Source organism: Gopherus evgoodei, chromosome 16 (genome assembly GCF_007399415.2).
Source record: "Gopherus evgoodei ecotype Sinaloan lineage chromosome 16, rGopEvg1_v1.p, whole genome shotgun sequence".
In the NCBI taxonomy this organism is placed as follows: domain Eukaryota; kingdom Metazoa; phylum Chordata; order Testudines; family Testudinidae; genus Gopherus; species Gopherus evgoodei.
Genome location: NC_044337.1, coordinates 10,419,741 through 10,434,863, shown reverse-complemented (window position 1 = coordinate 10,434,863; position 15,123 = coordinate 10,419,741). Strand labels below are relative to the sequence as shown.

The 15,123-nt window shown below is 51.2% G+C and overlaps 1 protein-coding gene across 1 annotated transcript in view; it reads left to right on the top strand.

Annotated features, from left to right (window-relative positions):
* The first annotated feature begins 2,132 nt into the window (after window positions 1-2,132).
* The window catches only part of ASTN2 (astrotactin 2), a 639,084-nt gene continuing 626,093 nt past the window's right edge, over window positions 2,133-15,123 (top strand). The window contains exon 1 of the mRNA XM_030535214.1: window positions 2,133-2,194. The gene's annotated coding sequence lies outside the window, so the exon portion shown is untranslated. The remainder of the gene's footprint in view (window positions 2,195-15,123) is intronic.

Below are 15,123 nucleotides of genomic sequence, written 5' to 3'. Positions count from 1 at the left end.
GCGGCTATCTTCTTATACAAACTTTTTTTTTCCTAGCATGCCCTTCAGGAGTTGGCCCTTTAAATTAGGCAGTGCCAAGCAGCTGCTGCTCTAACGGGGCCATTTTGTGGGTAGGTGCTGCATCTTTCAACTAGTGAGTGGTTGGGTTTTTTGTTTTCTGTATTGATGAAGACAAGGTACTTGATCACACTTCCCTCGTGTAGCACTAGCTAATTTTTATTATAAAGCTGGTTTATGGTGTTGTGAATATGTCTGCACTGTCGAAAAGTCTCTTCCAAGGCCTTCAGTCTCAAGTTTGCCTGAACTAAGGTCATTACAGGCTCTGAACTGAAAGAGAGGGAGAGAAAAAGCCACTGAATGGAAGGGTAAGAGAACAAAGAGCTGATCAGAAAGATTAACATGCGAGCAGGTGGAGGGAGAACTGGAAGACTGCTAGCTGCAGTGAGAGAAAGAGAAAGATAGAAGCAAAACGGAGTTAGTAAGAGACTGAACTGGGTTAAGGACGGAATGACTGAATGCAGGAAAAGCAGATGGTAAGAAAACAGTCTGATTAAACTGGTGGATGGACTGGAGCAACAGACAAGAAGAGCAGGTTCAGGTCAGTGGCACTACATAGCCATGGAACTATCTCCCCGAGACTTACCGAAAGAGGTGTTGAGGGATTTTTGCTCAATAAAGTGAAAAAGAGTGGGGCTAAAGTAAATAAACTAAAGAGAAAGAAAGTGGTTTAATGGATTGGGGGAAATGAGGATCGAACCAGACTAATTGAAGGAAGGTTTAAATACAGATTCAGGAAGCAATTAAAGAGAAGATGGGGTGAATAAAGGTGGTTGGTAGGAGGGAAAGAAGCTGTGGGATGACATCACAGAAGATAAAAGAAGTTAGAGATAAATGGAATAATAATTGTCAGGCAATGGAGGTAAAACTGGAGAAAAGAACTAGGGGATAGAATTGGAGAAAAGAGGCGGCGTGGAATACTGGGTTGGGTTAGTGGAAGAAAATTAGAAGGGAGTGTGGGATGAAAGGTTTTGGCTGAAGTGAAAATTAGGGGAAGTGATGAACTGCAGTGGAGGGATGGGATAGAGACCAGAGGAAAGGGAGATGCAGGAATTAAATGGTTTAGCAAGACAGGAACACCCAGAAGCGAAAGACTTGGACTTTCCTTAGTCCACTTCCTTTAGAAAGGAGGGAAAGAACCATCAGTGACAGTAGTTCTGGGACGCTGAAGTAGGTCTGAGAAGAGAAAAGAAAAGGGGGGTGAACGGACGGAGGGGAAGGGCATATTGGGGAGAAGGTTTGGGTGAAGAAGGGCATGACGTTATAGGGGAAAATGAAGAAAGGAGGGGAGCTTGGCTGGAGAAGGCCTAAAGAGAGTTCCCTGCAGGAAGAGGATGGGAAGGGCAGTGGGGGTTCCTGGAATTAGGGGGAGTGGGTGGTTTGGGGGGCCAGGAGGAGGCTACGGGACCGCAGTGAGGACTAGGGCTGGGGAGGGTCTGTGGGGCCGGCTGGGGCTGGGAGAGGGAGCGCTGGGCCGGGGCAGGGCTGGGGAAGGGAGTCGGGTGGAGTTTCTGGAAGCCCCGGGGCTTGCCGGGGGAGGTAGCGGGACCCCTGGCGAGGGTGCGGGGGAAAGCGGTGCCCCAGGCCGGCAGGGGACGTGCGGGGGGCAGCGGGAGGGTCCCGGGCGGCGCGGGGGCGGGCAGGAGGCGGAGCGCGGCGGCCGGAGGCGGGCCGCTAGCAGCAGGCTCAGTCGGCTGGCTCGCCCCGCTCGGCTCTCCGTGCACCTCCCGCTCCGGCTCCCCAGCCCGGCCCGGCATGGCAGCTCCCCCGCGCTGCAGCCGGCTCCGCCGCGCCGCCTCCCGGTCCCCGCTGCAGCCGCCGCCTCTGCCGCCTCCCCCGGCTCCGCTGCTGCCGCTGCTGCTGCTCCTGGCCAGCGGGCCCGGCTCGTCCGCCTCGCGGGAGCCCGACAGCCCGTGCCGGGTGAAGACGGTCATCGTGTCCACCCTGCCCGTGCTGCGCGAGAACGACATCAGCTGGAGCGGCTCCCCGCCGGCCGCCAGCGCCGCCGCCCCCGGCCCCTCGGGCCCCGGCCCCGCCGCCGAGTCCCGGCTCCTGCTCTTCGTCCGCAACGAGCTGCCCGGGCGCATCGCGGTGCAGGACGATCTGGACAACACGGAGCTGCCCTTCTTCACCCTGGGTGAGGCGGCGAGGGGCGTCTCGGAGCCGGGGGAGCTGCCCGGGCGAGGGGCGCCTAGGAGCCAGGAGTCGCTGGGGGTGGGGGAGCTGCCCGGGCGAGGGGCGCCTCGGAGCCGGGAGTCGCTGGGGGTGGGGGAGCTGCCCGGGCGAGGGGCGCCTCGGAGCCGGGGGTCGCTGGGGAGGGTGGAGGTGCCCGGGCGATGGGCGCCTCGGAGCCAGGAGTCGCTGGGGGTGGGGGAGCTGCCCAGGCGAGGGGCGCCTCGGAGCCGGGGGTCGCTGGGGAGGGTGGAGGTGCCCGGGCGAGGGGCTCTGCACTGGGGGACCCATCTGGGGCATGGGAGGCCGGGAGGGGACGTAGGGGTCCGGGGGACCGGGCAGGGGGTTGCCTTCACCCTGGCACCGGCGGGGTGGGGACCGGGTCAGAAGGGCTGGGCGGGGAGCTGCAGCCTCCCTGGAGGCGGGCGCACGGAGCGGAGTTCATGGACTTCTCCCTGCTCCGTGGGGGTCCGGGAGCGGGCCTGAGCCAGCTGCTCTCGTCCACCGAGATGGGGGGCAGTGGGGTGCAAGGGATCGGGGTGGGTACGCGGGCACACGCCCGGTCTGTCTCTGTTCCCTGCGGGGATGCAGCAGAGGAGGGATGGGGCCACCTCTGGCACCCACAGCGGGCTGAGCCAGGCCCCCGGGAGCCTGGATCGAAGCGAGGGGCTCCGCTTTGCGGGAAGGAGGCAATTTCTGGGTATGGGGAGGGGGCAACTGAGGCAGCGTCCTGCCCTTGGGTGAGGGGTGGGGGAGCTGTGTGGGTGGCTGGCGAAGAACTTGCCCTCCTGTTTGGGATCAGCTCGGAGGACGCGGGGGAGATGATGGAGGGAAGGAAGCAGAGGAGGGCTGAGCTGCTGGAGTGACTCTGGGGACAGCAGTGGGAGCGAGGCTCTGGGGCCTGATGGGCAGTGCCCCCAACCCCTAGGCAGGTTGGCCTTTGGAGGGGGAACAAAGTACCTGCCACTGCTCCAGGCCGGAGTGGAGCTGATGGGCATGTGGAACACTGAGGCGTTACTAATGCTGGGGCAGAAGCAGTGGTGATGGGGGTTATGATACACAGCCCCTCATAGCTAATTCCCTGGGGGTCCCTGTCTGTCCCCCCCTCTTCACTGTTACTTTCCCTCCCATCTCCCTTAAAGTCCTGTGTCCTGGTGGGATGCAGTTTCGGGGGAAGACTCGCTGGCATTATCTCTCTTCATGGTGGCTGAAATATTTCTATTTCTATTCATTTTTGCTCAGGAGTGGAGAGCATTTGGCTTGATACAGCTCTGGCACCTTTTTAGGTGTGTGCCTCTGGGCTTTTTGCATACCTGTATCTGTACCTGCTTTCCTTAGTTTAAAGACGTCCTCCTAGCTTTTCCTCCCCTTCAGTCCCTGTTGCAACAATGCACGATGGTTTCTGTCCGCTCCATCACAGAGGGGCTTTTACCCTTGTCCTCTTGGGCAGGACTCCTCTGCCCTTGCAGATGTAAAATATAGGACATTCTTTATGTGGCAAGCTCTTGCCTCATCCCCGAGTTACCAGCCAGTTTGATTTCTGAAATGTTCTTTGCAATGATCCTGCAGGAGCCACTTTAGTGCTGTCACGTTGCCGTGGTTTGATTTCCCTCCCTTGTAATTGATAGCTTCATTATCTTTTAGAGCTTTTTAATGTTTGCCTTTTTGTGCACATTTTTTTTCCAGAGGGGGGAAAAGAGCTGTTGCAGGGTCTCAAGGCTGCCTGCTGACTTGTCAAATAACTGGTTTGGAGCATATTGTCTCAGCCTGCAAGGCAGGATGGTACTACTCATACTTAACTGTCTTCTGCACTCCTGGGGAATGACTGGCCCTGGAGAAGCTACCGCTGAGTGTAGGGAAAAGAAGAGATTTTATTTGATTGCGTATAAATATTTTGGCTGAATGATCTCTGATTACCCCTGCTCTGTGTGATGCTTTAGCTGTCAGGGTCTATTACAGCATGCCTGCCTGTTTCTCCATACTTTCTAAGATTTCCCGGGAGCAGGAAACAATTAAAATGGGTTATGAGAACATCTTTTCTGCATGAAGCTAGTTGATCTCCTGCTTTAACATGGGATGTTCCTCTGCCTTGTCATTATTATCCTATTTTATATATTAGATCTGACTTGTTCTACTCCATAAAAGTGAACAGTCTGGAATTCTGTAGCTAAAGCATAGTATCTGCTGTGGCAGATGACTGAAGGCTTTTGTTGATCTCAATACATCTCCTCTTTATCCACTAGCTTTTTCCTTCTCTGGGATCTAAGCCGTCTGTAATTTGAGTACCTGCTTGGCTTTGTCTGTGATGCTGATGAAGATGCTGCTTCATGCACCTCTGATTTGACTTTGAGTGGATTGTCTTCTATGCATTTAGTGTCTTAAGCTATTATAGCCTATGTGCATGCTAACCTGGTATGTAGCTGGGTGTTTAGCCACAGACTGTTGTTTACAAGTGACTGCTTATTCAGTGAATGTGATATGCCACAGAAGTGAAATAACTAACTGCATCTCATGGTCTTTTAACCCCCTGGGAGGCTCCTCTAATAGAAAATGCTTGTAATAAATACTTGGATGCCTCTTAAACTGAGCTCGTCAGAGCCTCGCTCTGCGGTCTGCTTGTCTTCCTAGGAGTCTTAAGTCAATCACAAACAACAACAACAAAAACCCCAGACCTTAATAAAAAAATGTACTTCAGGTAACAAATCTCAGACTTGAACAGCCCCTGATGGGCTGGGCTGGCTTTACGATACAGGAGATTGGGGCGGGGGGAAGGTAACAGGAATTTTTGATTCACCAAATTGAGGTTTCAGGGCAAAACGCAGTTGCTGCAGAGATCAGGAGTGGATTCTCCATAGCCCCACATTACACACCTAGCTAAATGCCTCAGAGGAAGGCAAAAGCACCTGCCTGTAGCCTTAAGTGTTGGTTCCTGCCCTATGAAGGACCCTAGACCTGACAGAGCAGCAGTCTCATCCGGTATGGCAAATCCCATTGCAGTGGGTGACTTGGTGGAGGGACTCAGTATGCCTAAGAATTCCTCTACCTTTCAGCAAGCCTGTGTCTTGACTGGGGCTCACAATTAACCCAACTCTCTCTCAGTGCTGGCTCCTGTTACAATCTCTTTTCTGTGCTAGACACCTCAAGGTTTCCCCCAAAGCAGCAGATATTGACCTTGCTGCAGAGTACAAATGGGAACTTCCCCACCTGGGATGGCTTTGCCACAGTTCTAAACATAATCATACCTTGCTTCTGCAGATGGCAACCCTCTTATCCCCCCTCCCCCCACCACTTCCTTTCCCAAGATCTGTCTCATGAATTTCTGTGGATACTTCGATACTGCAGTTTTTTCTGTCTTCAGGAGTGGCAAGTGGTCCTTTTGTATTTAACTCTTTCCTGGACAGTCACTGTAAACAATTTTGCTGGATTGCTTTTTGGGCACAACGAATAGTGAGGTTGTTAGAATAGAAGTCTTGCAGGCCTTTGTGTACTAGCGATAGTTATGGACCCAGCTGTCTGGCTTGATGTGACGCCAGAGTTGTCGGGGGTCTGTGTGTATTTGTGTGTGGTGGAAGGTGGCGAGACAGGAACGGAGTTACCAATAAAACTCTGTGGTAAACTCCCTCAGGTGTGGTCCCTCATCCCCAGTTGACGATCCCTGTAGACTTTTTCCTCTGCTGCTTCCTGTTCTAAACTGTTCAGCACTGCCCTGCAGTCTAAATAGCGTCTATATTTTCTGTGCAGCTTGCCAGACTCATCAGGATCCTCTGGGATGAAAGGTTCTGTACAAATGTAGGAAAAGAGGGAGGCCAGTAGTTCTGATCTTCTTGGGTGATGAGGGAAATTGCCTTAAATGCTTAGTCCCCTCCTCACTGCAGCAGTGCTTGCTGTTGGACATCAAGGACTTATTGACTGGATTTATGGTAGCAATCTGTACGTAGAATAGTCTCTGAGGGCAAGTTTTCTTTTGAGTTCCGGTTTTGCAGGAACCTAGTTCATTCTCTCTCTGAGCAGCAGAATGCTTTTCATCTGCAGATAGCTCCAGATGCGTCCTTACCTCTTTTTTGAGGCGCTTATCCCAAATCATCTACCTGAGTAGCTTCCCAGAAGAATTTAGCTCAAAGCAGCATAAAACAGAGCTGATGGCGGTGCTGATAGCAAGAACTTTGAAGGAAAGGTGGTTAAGAACAAAACAGCGAAGAGCCTAACTTATGGGAATGGTCTCTTCATCTATTAATGGTAACATCTTTCTGGAGATGAATCAGTAACTTGTGGCAGCTTCTGTCAGACACCACTGTAGAATCTTGATACATGTCCCTTTTTTCTTATCTCCATGATTAATTCCTTTCCTGTGAATGTCCACAGCTGAAGTGCCCCTTCTTGAAGCCTAATTGGGTTACACACCCTCCCTGCCTGCTTCTTAATGCCTCGAAACTCTCCGAAGGCCACAACCGACTTATTGGTTGGGGAAGCAATTCTGCATGAGTGGAGAAAAGAGCGTGACTTCACTAGGGGGCATTGGCTACAATATAGGTGTCTTTTGATTAAAAATTTCTGCTGGTGGGAGCTGGAGTGTTAAGATTCCCACGTCTGTTAGCATTCGTCATGCAGTGCCATCTGGATTTGCTCAAAGCAAGGCTGGGAGATGCATTGCTAAAGTCTGGTGGCTGTGGGAACCTTCTCTGTAGTAGCTGTAACTGTAACATTGGGAAACTTGCTAATAAACAAACCAACCAAACTCAAGCAGGGATGTGGGCTAAAAAGGCTGGAGAATCTGAATCCATGGAGGTGAGGGGAGGTACTCTACAAAAAGGACATGGTGTGATCTGCTTCAGAAAGAAGCTTCTTCCCCTGTGGTCATGATCTAAGAGATTTTAGTTGCACCTTTCCCAGTATGTGTAAATGTTAAAAAGTTGTGACAGCACGTCTACAGATGGCATGCCAGAGGAGTGTTTTAGCCCACTAGGGGGTGTTTGTGTCTGGCAATACATACTCTGTAAGCTCCAAGGCTGTGCAGAGTTCTTCTGCAAGGGATTTATCTATATGTATTTGTTTGAAACCAGCTGTGGGATTGGCGGTGTTGCCATTGGATCAGAGAACCCAAAAAAGGGTTCGCTAACTTGACTCCTCCTCTGATCGCCCCGGGGGATGTCCTGCTAAAACACTGGTCTAGCCTGGCTTTCTTACTCCCATGAGAGTTAATCCCTTGTGTGCCCATACACGTCATTGCATTTCCCTGTGACTCTAGCACCAATGCTCAGCATATTTCATAAGCCTTTTACCTGTCTTAACTTACAGTCTGCCTCCCCCCCCCCCAAAAAAAAACCCATGATGTGAACCCCAGGGTTGCAGAGCACAAAGCACTCAAAAGGCAGGCAATGGCAAGTTGAGTGTTTCCCCTTGGACTTGTGCGTTATGCACTGATAGATAACACACCATCACTCCTGATTTTCTACGACCTCGGATACACCTGTTACATCTTGCAGTATTTTTTTCATTTTTCTGATGTTTTCATTGGCCTTATGGTCCAGCATCTTCATTGAATTAGACTCTCTCTGATGACGCTTCTTCTCTCTGGGGCGTGTATTGTGATTTAGTCACCAGCCATGCACTGTACAGCATCTATTCACCAGGCAGCACATCCCACTTTAAGTGTAGTTCAGAGAATGAGGCAGCTAGCTACCAAGCTAAACTAGATGGCCTATATATATATCCTGGCAAATTTTCACCATTGATCTGTTACTTACACTGTAGTATCTTACATAAGAACAATTTCCTGTGTACTTCTTGTAAATGACTTTAATGGGTTCTGTTTGACTGGTATATGCAGCACTGCAAGATGCTGTGTATCTATGGGTGTCAGAAAGAAGCGTGTTTCTGCATATGCACTAGGATAATCGTTAATAACACCCCCATGTGCAAGGGGCATGAGCTAAAGTGGTGTGTGCAACTTTGCTTTCACATCCCGATTTTTGTTTCTGATCCTTAGCTATGCAATCCTAACATCCTCTTAATGTCATTTTTAATGCATTTTCCTAGATTCTTTATTCCTGTTTTTGATACACTTTGGCTTTCTACTGCAGCCATCTGGGTGCTTGAGCTGTCTTTGAAAGAAAAAAACCCCATACAGAATCTTTTTAATAGGGAGAATGTTTTTCTCCTTTCAGAACATTTGAACTGACGGCTCAGATCTCCTTAAAAAGAAACAAAAAGCGGCTCTTTGTTTCAGGCTGGAATTTTTCCAAGCTTACTCCTTGCCCGAAAGTGGGATTTTTGGAAAGTGGAGGGAGGGAAGAGAGAGTAACAATGGAAATGCCTATGCGTTTGCTGCTGCTGCTTTAACAATACAATACAATACAACCTGCTTATTGCAGCCCTCTTTTAGTCAGTGGGACTTTTTATTGAAAAGCAGAATTTGATCTAGTGAAACCATGGTGTTGAACAGAATTGCACTCTGAGTATTTCTTTGTCACCTGAGTTGCATTTGGCACTCTGGTGCTCTGAACCAAATGTGCACCACAAATGGCGTGGTTTCCAATATTTGGGTTCCACTGCGTAGTGAGAAGTAACTTGACTTCAATTAGTTGAAAGCATCTTCCTTTTCTATTGCACTGACCCTTTGTGTTGGGCTGGGAGAAGTCTGCAGTGCCCTGAGCAAGGCATTGGTTGGCATAACACTCTTCCATTGGGTGTATCCTTGTCTCCTGCTGGCTGTATCCAAAATAGCCCAGTCAGGTAAAGAGTAGCCACTTCCAGACTCACTCAACAGCCTTGCCTCTGGCATAATCGGAACCAGGCCCTGCCATGCAAAAGCACTGATGGGAATCCAGTGAAAGCAAGACTGCTTTGGAGGAGTCTCTGGAGAGAGAACCAAGGGGATGTCACCTGATTCAGAAAACCAAGGAGCTTTCCCTCTTGAGGGACGCCTGTTTGTGTGGAACAGCCGCTATTAGAATGTATCCCTTGGCCAGGGAGAAATCCCTTATGAGGTGTGCTGTTTACTAGGCATGGCTGTACAAAGATGAAAGGGAAAATGGAGCAAACTTTGTGTCTGGCTGCTCCCACCTGGCTTTCATTTCCGTGGTATTACACAGAGCAGAGGCTGCAGAATAGATCGGAGGGTGATAGAGGAAAGATATTGAAAGGGGCCGTGGGTTGTCACTTGTTTAAGTTAATGACTCATGGTTAAGATTACGATTTAATCAAGGGTATTTTTAGTAAAAGTCATGGACAGGTCACAGGCAAGAAACAAAAAATCATGGCCCATGACCTGTCCATGACTTTTACTAAAAATACCCATGTTTGAATCTTGGGGAGGAAATGTGTGTGTGAGAGAGCCTACTGCCGGGGGGAGGGAAGCCCCAGGGCTGACTGAGCAGCAGGCCTCGGGGCCAGCTGCTTGGGTGACCCTGGAGTCAGCCCCACTGGCCACTGCAGAAGTCATAGAGGTCGCAGGAAGTCATGGAATCCATGACTTCCATGACAAACAGGGAGCCCTACTCATGGTCAATTGCCTTGACACTGAAGCAGTTTGCAAGCCAAGGTAACTGATGTGAATGTAATGGTTCAGAGAGAGGGGGAGGGCTCCTGAGACAAGGCCTATGTTAAAAACAATCTCGTGGGTCTAAGTGCAGTAGATACAACTCTCTTTAAGGAGGCTTTGTACAGCCAATACAGAAGGCTTGTGAGGTCTCTCAACACCAGGGCTGGGAAGCAGGTGTGACTGGTGCCACTGGTTGTCCATGCAGCTTACTGAGAGAAACTACCTTCAGGAGGAGGTGGTTCATGGCCTGAACGCCTGTCAGGACTGGCAGTGGATCTGAACAAGTCTTGTTGGGAAGAAGCAGTGTCTGTTCTGTCTAATTCAGTCCTACTGTTCTAAACCAAGCAGCTGGCTAACATGGGCAGCTTTGCGCAGCTGCATAATGGGCTGGGCAGCAGGGAAACCTGCATTTTATTCCTAGCTCTGCTGCTGACTCGCTTTGTGACTTGGGAATGTCACTTAACTTCTCTGTGCTTCACTCCTGTACTGTGTAAAAACCACAGATGCTCTCAGAAAGGTACTGACATCCCAAGCACCAAGTTGGGAAATATGTTTGAATCTCTAGCTTTTACTCCCCCTCAGAACTCCCTATACCCAGATGATATTTGTTTCCTGCTTTGAAGAGGTAAAACGATGGGGAATGATTTAAGCTTACTTCTTCTGAGCAGTCCTGGAGAGAACTATCAGTCTCATGAATTGTGTTTAGACCTTGGCCACGCAGTGGTCCCGATCACACATCTGTGCTGCCTAGCTAGTGTGCCCCATCCCCAACTGCCTTGAAGTGATGCGTGCTGTTGTCTGATGCTGAGACATCAGGATGCGGGGGGGTGGATCCCTTATGCATCCCTTTCTTAAAGCAGTGTCTGATGCAGTTCATCCCTCCCCAGGGGGCTTGGTCATCCATAAATGCCTTTTTAAATAAAAGTTGCTGGGAGAGGAGGGGAACTTGGTTCAAACTACCTCTGGCATCTGAACACAAGAATCACTGCTTTCCACGAGTACCCATGTTGACCAGCTAGTGGCAACAGAAGATTAACTATAGAGAGAGCAGCCCTTGCTTTCCAGCTGAATTGCCAGACAGCAGGTAGGAATCACTAGAGGAGGCCTGCAGTTGTGGGGAGAGCTGGTTTAACCCTCGTTTCCCCACTTTCTGTTCCTCTGCCTGCTCCCTTTTGGAAGGTGGAGGGGGCAGAAGTTGGGGTCAGTCACCTGGCCTAGATACCTTAGCACCCGGGATCTGCCTTTCCCAGGGTCATGGCACAGTGCAGAATGCATGTCTTTGCATTGTCGGGTTGGGAACTTCAATTCCCCTTTGTGTGTGTGATTTTCAGGGTGGGAGGGGAGACATAAGAGGCCCAGGTGGGTGGGCCCCCCAAAATACCCATTCCTTAAAGCAGTTACTGACACTGTCTATTTATTTTATTTGCATTACCATAGTGTGGAGGAATTGTAGTCAGAGCCCAGGACTCCATTGTGTTAGCTGCTGTACATCTGCTTAATCGAGGTAGATGAGACCAAATTGGTATGGACCTTGGCTGCTTCTGAATGTGATGTTAACATGCGTCACTGCCTGACTCCTAAACCCCAGATGGACCCGTTGGCTTTCTTGGTGTGTGAAATGATCCCTGGGTCATTGGAACACTGGCTTGGCACCAGCGTTCTCTGAGGCAGGTGGAGAAGGTATTTCCCTGCCGCGGCTGGGTGGGGAGGGATTGTTCTTACATCACGTTCTGTACAGACCTAGCCCCAGCATTTTCAGATGGTTTGAAAAACCTGCCCATGATCATCAAGTCAGAGGCCTGACCAAGGTGCCTGGTGAAGGGAGCAGTGAGGCTAAGAGCTCAGACCAAACGAAGTCCTATCAAGGAGGCAAGGGCCAGGTTTCTTGGCTGCCTGGAGATGTGGCCTTCAGAGGAGAGCTGCCCCCAGATTCATTTCTGATCCTGGTAAGTGTAGCTTTGCGTGGATCTCCTGTAAGGTGAGAAGGAAGTGGTGTACCAGGGTGGGAGGATGGCGGAAACCTACAGGGCCTGCTGCCTGCGGTGCATCATATCTGCCCTTCTGCTGTACTGGAACAAAACACAAATTGTACAGCCAGCGGCATTGATGAGCTGCAGTTTGGAGGAGGAGAGCACCCAATGGTGCTCCATGCAGAGTGGCACTGGGGAAAGTGGGTGAGACACCCTGGACCGGCTGTGAATGCAGGAGCAGGGCGAGTTCTCATTCACAGGAGTGAGAGTGTGAAGCGGCCTGGAGATCTCAAGCCATGCTCAGTTGGTACTAAGGACATGAGCAAATGTCCAAGCTGCAGAGTAAATCCATCTCTCTTGCCTGGCTCTGAAGCTCCGGGACCTCATGGCTTTTGTTTCCATTATTAAGTATTGTGTATTTATCATTTTTACAGTGCCCAAGAAGTCTTTTTCGAAGGCTCATAAAAAGCCATGATCCCTGCCATAAAGCACTTACAGTTCAACTGCGGTGGTGATGAGGGAGGGTAACACAGAAGAGAGGGGATGGAATGAGACAATAGCCCAGAGGTCAGGGCACTGGACTGGCAAGTCCAGAGGGCTGGGTTCTGTTTCCACTGACTTGCTGGCAACATACTTCATCCCCTCTGTGGCTGTTTCTCCTCCCATCACTTGTCTGTATTGCAGGGACTTTCTATCCAGTGCTAGCACAATGGGGCCCTGATTGCGGTTGGGGCTACTGAGTAAGGGATGGGCAAGGGTGAGTTACAGCAAAACAATCCTTGTGCTGCCGAGCAGCATCTGAAGAATTAACTGTGCCTTCCTGAAGGGCTCGGTGTCACTTATGAGACCTCTGTTTGGTTCCTGTCTTCTCACCCATATCAAGGTCCGCAGCCTGGGCTGGAGCACTGAAGGGCAAAGAGGCTGCTGCAGTCATGACTCAGCTGTGGGGAGGAGGCTGGAATTCTGCTCTGCACCCACCAGGGAAGGGAAACTGAAGCCTTGTTTTAGCATCTCCTGTGTGCTGACCAGCTCTCCCTTTAGTCTTCTTCCCTCCCACCCCAAATGAACACAGCATCCCAAGTGCCCAGAAAATTCTTTCTCCTCCCCAGCATCTGCTGTCTCATTTGTCTCTTTCCCAGGCTGTCTACCTGTTCTCGGCTGCTTCCTAGTCCCCTGGATTATCGCCTGCCACAATCTATGTTCTCAATATTAAAATATGGGATCGAGTAACAGAAAGTAGTTGCTGGCAGCGGTGTGGGCGCTTTGCCTCTAACCAACTGGTCCGTAAGGTCAGCTACATGATTCAGTGTTCCCGAGTCAATAGCCTGCTGCAATAGCAAACACCCAGCTTGTGTGGGGTGGCAGGAAATGAGCATTGGCCTGCTAAACAGAGGGTTGTGAGTTCAATCCTTGAGGGGGCCATTTAGGGATCTGGGACAAAAATCTATTCTATGCAATCTGGGCGCTGGGGCGTGGCTGGGCTGGACAAGGCCTGAGCAAGGTGGATCTGCCCCCTGATATTGTGGTGCTGCTCTCGCTGAGTTTGGGAGCCTGTCGCAATTACTGACCTGCCCCTTGGGGTGAGAGAGGAGCTGGGGGAGAGCTGGGGACATGCTAGTGGCCTCATTATCCAGGCAGGATTCACCCCTCGTGCTCTCTCTGCGCTCCTGCCTTGCGACAGGTCCGTTTTCCACTGAACCAGGAATTCCCAGAGGGGCTGAACCCAGTGAAAGATGGCACTCGATTGCCCCCACTTAGTCCTCAGTAATAAAGCTGACTCTTCCGCTGTCGGTCAGCCCTGTGGCTGAGGGGGCTGTAAATCCTGACCTAGTCTTGCCGGGGTCACGGCAGCCGCTTGTGTGCTGCTTTCAATACCGTGGATGTCAGATTAAAACCAGTGGTGCTGAGGGATGTGGGGAGAACCAGATCTGTCCTTCCTGTTTGTCCTGCCCCCACCTCCTGCCATCGTGCTGCGCTCTCATCCTAAACACGTCCCGAGAGCAGCTGTGTGAAACGACGGGGGGGACATCTAACATAAATTAAAGAGACTCGTTAATTTCTCCCTCCGGCCCAGTGACCTGCCCAGGAGAGTCTGCCAGGGAGTCAGAACCCTGCTTCTGAGTGTTGGTTCTGGGCCTCCCCCGTCCCACAGTCCACCCCCCTGCCTGGGGAAACTGGGAGCAGAGGGAACCCAGCAAGGGGGGCCCAAGGAGGGCAATTCTGCCACTGAACTATAATAGTGTGTGTTCTTTTCCTCAGCCCCCGCTCTGCTGTGGACAACAGCAATCTCTCTAGGCTTGGGTACTTCCATGGCTCCTTTCTAGACATTTAAAAATAGAAACAATGAACAATCTCCTCTTTCTTCCTTCACAGCCAGCAGGGCAGAGCTTGATTGGTTTGTAGGGTCTGGGCCATGGAGGGTGGAGCCGAAGAGACAAGTCAGGTGTTCGTTTCTGGACACCTGAGGCCCATACTCCTTCTGAATCTCTTGTGGCAGGGAGTCCTGCAGGCTGGATCCAGCTCCTGGGGTAGATCGCTGCCTTGCATTCCCAAGCCTCTTCCATTGGTTGATTCCCTGTCCCCTACCCCACAGTGGCAGGTTTTGCTGAAGGAGGGAGAGGTGCTATTTCGAACCTGTCCAAACTGGACTTTGCCCTGGCTCCTTGTTGAGTAGAGTGGAGTGTACCTGAGTGGTGTTCAGCAGATGGGTTCGCTATGTTTGTACCAGCTGGAGCTTTCTCAGGGCATGGCTTCATTGGGATCCTGTTCACAGTGTGGCTTCGTTCCTAGGTCGTAGGCCTGAAAGTGACCAGGGTCAGTTCTGTGCCTGATGAGACGGGGCGTGGACAGTTGCTTTACGTAGCGTTGGAATTCCAAAGGAGCTAGGTCTGCAGACAGATAACTGGAGGGTAGATGCCGTTGATAATGGGGGATGCTCCAGAGGAGATGTGCCTCTCTCTCTCTACCAGCGTGGCCTCTGTGTGGCTAAAGGTGAACCTAGACCAGGGCTGATTTGGGGAGATGGGGTTGCTTACGTTGCGGGTAAAGGAGATGAACGGGGGCATCTGCATAGTGCTGGCACTTTAGCTCTCCCAGCAGCTTTGGGTAGGGATGGAATAGTGCAGGGAAGCTGGCTGAGCCTTGAGAGGCTGCAGTGGGGGCTTTGGCACTGGAGGGGCAGCTGCCCATAAGGACCCTCTGGCTTAGCCTGGGAGGAAAGACACGAACCAGGTCGAGTTTCCATTAATCCTTGTAGCATTCCAGGGGTGGGGCAGGCATGTTTGGTGATCAAGCCTATGGAATGCTGCTGAGATGCCCCAGGGAAGGCGCATGAATGGTACATCCCTTGTCTAAACAGGCAGCTCCTTGCGAGCCCCTAAAAGA